Below are 6,698 nucleotides of genomic sequence, written 5' to 3' on the forward strand. Positions count from 1 at the left end.
TCCTGAAACCTCATCACTGCTCCCAGCCCCGTCCCAGTTAACGACAGAATTGCTGGGAGCTGCATCATTAGGCGATTAGACTGCAGTGTGGACACCAGAGAACTGGGCGCACACCCCGGTGCTGTGGCCCAGGGTACACCCAGGCTCCTAGGCGGTGGCCCTGTACAGCAGGTCAGTGACACTGAAGGCAACAGATGACCTGGACACCTGCAAAAAGGGAGCGGTGACGTTTCAGCTCATCTTGGACCTGTTCAGGTCCTGATCTCTCCACTTCCCATCCGGTGCCTTGCTAATGCAACTGGGAAAGCAGCGGAGGATGACCCAGGATGGTACCCTGCGCCCACGTGGGAATCCAGAGGAAGTACCCCGCTCCTGACCTGGGCCAGGTCCAACTCCATTGGTTGTGCTCATGTGGGAGCAAACCAGTGGATGGAAGAGCTCTCTCTTTCTCTTATTCTGCCTTCCAAATAAATACTCAATTAAAAAAAAAAAACTAGATAAACATTTGTGCTTAAAAATCCTTTAACATTTTCTGTGAGGTCAAATTTTTAAGCTGTAAAAGGCTTTTCAGGTGTCCATTTCATAGGGATGTTTGGGGGGTTTTGTTTTGTTTATTTTTATTGAAAAGATAAATCCACAGAGACTGAGAGACAGAAAGATCTTCCGTCTGCTGGTTCACTCCCCAAGTGGCCACAAGGGCCAGAGCTGAGCCCATCTGAAGCCAGGAGCTTCTTCTGGGTCTCTCATGTGGGTGTAGGGTCTCAAAGCTTTGAACCATCCTCTGCTACTTTCCCAGGCCACAGGCAGGGAGCTGGATGGGAAATGGAGCAGCCAGACCTGAACTGGCATCTATCCCAGCAAATGCAAGGTGAGGATTTAACCACTAGGCCACCGAGTCGCCCCCCGCCCCCCCGCGAAGTTTTAAATGACCATAGAACCGATCTGGTCCACCAGCTACCCTTGGACTTTTCTCTCCTGCCACCGGCCATCTTTCCTTCCTTCCTTCTGCCTTAGTTCTTCGAACTAAGAAAGAACAAGACCCATGACAGGACTCTGCGAGGCCTCCCCCTCTCCAGAAGTCGGACCCTGGAACCCAGACCGCACACTTGGTGTGTGCCAGCGGTGCAGTGGCGGCTGCGCGCGGCAGGCGGCAGCCCCGGCCGCCCGGGCCTGCTCCGCGCCTCCGGCTCTGCGCGTGGGACCGGCTGCGGTGCGTTCGCGCCAGGGCGGAAGGCTCTGCTGCGTGCAGGGTTCCAGACCGACCCAACTGGTGCGGGGAGCAAAGGGACGCGGAGGGACGCACGAGGCGCCGCAGCAGCCGCAGCCGGACCCCCGGGCATGCCGGAGGGTCAGGGGGCTGGGGGAAGCTGAGAGGACCGACTCGAGGGGACCCGCCCCGACCGTCCCCGATCAGCCCCGCGCGGCCCGACAGGAGGGCGCACTGGGGACCGCGCTGGCGCCGCCGGGAGAGGGCGCCCGCAGACTTTTTGGGGTCTGATGGGAAAGAGATAATAAACTTTTGCCCGGCTCAGGGTTGGCCAGGAGCCGGAGGGACGTGCGTAGTCGCCCACACGCCACTCTTTTTGCCCTCGTGGGACGCCCAAAGCCCACTGAGCCGTCCTGAACCGTGCTACTCCGGGTCCGAAGTGGCATCAGCTCTTGGTTAGCTCATTCTGAAAGAAATAGCCAGTAGAAGAGCCAGGCAAGAGACATTCATGAGAGGTGTGAGAAGTTGGGAAGGGGCCTGTCTGGAGGTTAGGTCATGGCTTCCACCTCCGACTCCGTCCCCGTGTCCCATGTCACAGCACCCTTTGGCGTCTCACTCTGACCCAGTCCCCTACGTATGGCCTGGGAAAGCAGCAGAAGTTGGCCCTAGTACTTGGGCATCTGCGGCCACGTGGGAGACCTGGATGGATGCAGCCATTTAGAAGGTAAACCAGTGAATGGAAAATTGTCTCTCTGACTCAGTAAAACGTCTTCCTAAAACAATGGGGGTACTGAGGCACGGCTACCCAGACCAGTGCAGTGGGGTAGAAAGTCTGGAAAGAGAGGACTACAAAGGGAAGCCACTGGGCCAAGACAGCCTTGTGGTCAGTGGTGCCCAGAAACGCCAACAGCCATCCGGAAAGAGATCAAACTGGGTCTGTCCCTGGCTCTGTGACCTGACGCAAACCAACACCCAGCAGCGCAGAAGCCAACGGAGAAGTGGGAGAAGCATACAAGGAACTCCTGGGTGTGTGCCCCCTATGAGCTTATCCAACTGGAACGCCAAGTGCAATTCAAGATGAGTAAACTGTACCATGCACAGGTAATCAAATTAAAACAACACCATAAAATTGAAAAGCAAATTAAACACCTGGAGAAAATATTGGTTATGTATGTCATGAGTCATGGATTAACAACTGTTAGTTAAAAGAATTTTGACAGAAAGAAAAAAAAATCCAATAGAAAAACAGGCGAGGGTCCAGCATGGTGGCCTAGCAGCTAAAGTCCTCGCCTTGCACATGCCAGGATCCCATATGGGCACGGTTCTAATCCCGGCAGCTCCACTTCCCATCCAGCTCCCTGCTTGTGGCCTGGGAAAGCAGCTGGGGATAGCCCCAAGCCTTGGGACCCTGCACCCACATGGGAGACTCGAAAGAGGCTCCAGGCTCTTGGCTTATGGATCAGAGCAGCTCCAGCTGTTGTGGCCACTTGGGGAGTGAGTCAGCAGATAAAATATCTTTCTGTCTCTCAGTCTCTGTGGATCTACCTTTCCAACTAAAAAAGAAAATAGGTGAAGCATACAGATCTGCCAAAAAGTATTAAAATGGTACACATGTCCATTACGATAGTCTAGTAGCTGAATCCTTGCTTTGCAACCTCTGGGATCCCATGTGGGTGTCGGTTCATGTCCCAGCTGCTCCACTTTCCATCAGGCTTTCTGCTTGTGGTTTGGGAGGGCAGTGGAGGACAGCCCAAAGCTTGTACCCATGTGGGAGACCCAGAAGAAGCTCCTGGCTTTGGATTGGCTCAAATCTGGCCATTGTGGCCATTTGGGGAGTGAACCAGCAGATGGAAGATCTTTCTGTTTTTCCTTTTCTCTGCAAATCTGATCTGCCTTTCCAATAAAAATAAATAAATCTCTTTTTTTAAGCAATAAAGGAAATTTTCAAAATAGTGAGACACAGGGAGCTGCAGGCACAAAGAATCCACAGCCTGGAGCCCTGTGCAGTGGGGACAGTAGAGACAGACCTCATTTTTTTTTTTTTTTAAGATTTATTTATTTATTGGAAAGGCAGATATACAGAAAGGAGGAGAGACAGAGAGGAAGATCTTCCATCCGATGATTCACTCCCCAAGTGAGCGCAATGGCCGATGCTATGCCGCAGCCAGGAGCCAGGAACTTCTTTCTGGTCTCCCACACGGGTGCTGGGTCCCAAAGCTTTGGGCCATCCTCCACTGCTTTCCCAGGCCACAAGCAGGGAGCTGGATGGGAAGTGGAGCTGCCGGGGTTAGAACCGGCGCCCATATGGGATCCCGGCACGTTCAAGGCGAGGACTTTAGCCACTAGGCCACACCACCAGGTCCAAGACAGACCTCATTTTATGACACAGGGTGGTCAGCAAGACACATTGCTAAGTTAAAGATAAGACAACGGGGTAGAGGACAACTTCTGCTTTTTACATGGGAGACAAGAAATACGAAACATACACGTGTCTGCCTGTCTCTGCAAGGAAGCACGCAGGTGTGACACCTTGTGGGGCTGGCAGCCTGTTGAGACTGGCAGGGCACCTAAGGGCAGGATGGACGGGACGAGAGGGTGGAGAGGGGCTCACTTCCTGCCCAGTTTTGCCTTGACTTTGTAGAAGCTAAAACCAGTAGAAATAACTGCCAGATGGGAAACCTGACCACATCAATGTGACTCACGGCCACACAGGAAGAACACGAGGGAAGGAGCAGTGAACCAGGGATCCAGGGGGAAGAAGCCAAAAGTAGGTATGCTGATGTTAGCCAGCCCATGGGGTAGCAAGCTAAAGCTCTGACCTGTGGCATTGGCATCCCATATGAGTACCAGTTCAAGACCCGGCCACTCCACTTCCCATCCAGCTCTCTGTGGCCTGGAAAAGTAGTGAGGATGGCCCAAGTCGATGGGATCCTGCACCCATATGGAAAACCCAGAGAAGCTCCTGGTTCTTGGCTTCGGATTTGCTCAGCTCTGGCTATTGCAGCCATTTGGGGAATGAATCAGCAGGTGGGAGATCTCTCTCTCTCCACACCTTCTCTTCTCTCTGTGCCATGCTTTTCCATAAAAATAAACAAATCTTTTAATATCTATATATCCCAGAAGCCAGGGGTGAGGGAGACTCCCTCTGGCTAAATGTCAATGAATAGAAGAATGCCACTAATAATAGCGAGGAACCTACAAATCCAGGCAGAACAAACAGGGCCCCGCACGATAGCATAGTGGTTTAGGTCCTCACCTTGCACATGCTGGGATCCCATATGGGCGCCGGTTCTAATCCCGGCAGCTCCACTTCCCTTCCAGCTCCCTGCTTGTGGCCTGGGAAAGCAGTTGAGGATGGCCCAAAGCCTTGGGACCCAGCACCCGTGTGGGATACCCGGAGGAGTTCCTGGTTCCTGGCTTCGGACTGTCTCAGCTCCAGCCATTGCAGGTGCTTGGGGAGTGAACCATCAGACAGAAGATCTTTCTCTCTGTCTCTCCTCCTTTCTGTATATCTGCCTTTCCAATAAAAATAAATAAATCTTTTTTTAAAAAAAAGAATAATAAAGAACAGAAGCACAGATTGAACAAAGATGTCATAAAATCCGTATTTGACAAACATTAAGCTGACTGCTTGGTGGCAGCTGCAACTGAGAAAAAGCCAGTCTTAAAATATCCCCGCAAATGCTGACCAATCTTGGGCACAAGCCAGGAGCTTGTCAGCGGGGGGCCTGACACGTACTAGCTTACCCAAATGACCAGTTACGTCACCATGGGGCACAGCCACTTCACTGTGTGGTACACCCTTGAAATGGCACCCCGCTCCAGTTGAATCCTAAAGGAAAGCCAAGATGAGGACTGTCCTACTGGTCCATTCTCTTACCGAAATGCAAGGGCACGGGGTGGGCATTCTGCCTGGCTGTTAAGATGTCCACTTCTCACATCACAGGCCCTGGGTTCAGTCCTGGCCAGCTCCCTGGGAGTCGGCAGGCGATGGGTCAAGCAACTGCATCCTGCCATGCATACCAGACCCGGCCGGAGTCCCCAGCTCCTGGCTCTGGCGTGGTCCAGCCCCAACCACGGAGAACATCTGGATTACAGTGAGTTATTTTTCAAGTGTCCGACAACCTTAGACACCTGTGATGAATCCTGGTTTGTATTATATTTTTATTGCTGGATTTGACATGAAGCATGCAGGTCACTTCTCGTTGCTTGGCGGATCCCTGCATCTGATGTTTGACCCAGTGTTGGTGAATTTTCAATCCGTTGAAGACCAAGGTCACACGTGTTTTCTCTCTTTTCTATCCTTCCCCAAATCCTCTACCCGCATGACTCTCTTTGGCGTGAAAAGGCGGTCCAGGGTTCCACCTGCCAGAGCAGCGACTCCCAGCCTAACTCACGTGCACACCCCTGTGGCCTTTATGGGTTGGAGCTGATCACACAGCTGGAGGAAACTGGCACATGCCATCATTGGGAGTAGGATAAAGGCTGGGGCTGCCAGGGTACCCAGGGAGACTCAGCAGGGCCTGTGCGAGCACTGTGCTGCACGTTAAGCTGTTCCTTGGGGCCCCCAAGAAAGCTCTGGGCACTACTTCCAGACAGCAGCCCATAACACTGTCCGCTGAGCTAGCCCATGCCAGGCTGACTCCTCAGTGCCTGCCGTCACCACCTCCCGGTCTGCCTGTCTCCGCCATGGACATGACGAGTGCGTGTGGATGTACTCCCTGTGTATTCTCCTGTGGCAAGAGGGCCAGCCCAGGCAGGAATTCCTGATGGCTAAAGACGAACTTATTTTTTTTAAGATTTATTTTTATTTGATGAGTGATCTATGGCTGGGAACAGGCCTGGTTGGGGAGCTAAGGGGACAACCCTAGCTGGGTTGAGGTTCCTGCCAAGGGGCGTGTGACCTGGAATTGGGGCTGCATTCTGATCTGGAAACGGTTGTAGTCTCCCTTGGCACAAGTGTGGACTGGGATTGGATACGCCGAGCTGAGCCAAACCCCAACACCCTCTGATGTCCTGGAGGACCAGGGTAGATGTCCGATGGACTAGGCAAGGTCTCAAACCCCTATTGAACCATGTGTGAGCCATATGTGGGTAGGGACGAGTCATGGCTGGGCTGAAACATCCAACAGCAAGAACCAGATTGGGTTGAAGGCCAGTCAGGAAAAACCACAGTTCCTGCTATGACAAGAGGTGGACTGAGTAGGGCTGGCTCATGGACCCACTGGTAAGCGTGAAACCTGGCATTGGGAGAGGTTCTGATGGAGGAGCCTGGGCAACTCCTCTGGCAGGACGCAGACCCGGCAGGTAAGCGCAAGAAACATGATAGGAAACAGCCCATAACAGGCCATGGAAAGTTACCCACTGGCATGCAATTGGCAGGCTGAATCTGTCCACGTCATCCACTGGCAAATCCAAGCACCAGTGTGGGTTGAGCCAGGTTCGGTCACGACAAAGACTAGTGCACAATACGGAATGCCAAGGTGAGGTT

Source organism: Ochotona curzoniae, unplaced genomic scaffold, assembly GCF_017591425.1.
Source record: "Ochotona curzoniae isolate NIBS_2020 unplaced genomic scaffold, NIBS_Ocur_1.0 contig_523, whole genome shotgun sequence".
In the NCBI taxonomy this organism is placed as follows: Eukaryota; Metazoa; Chordata; class Mammalia; order Lagomorpha; family Ochotonidae; genus Ochotona; species Ochotona curzoniae.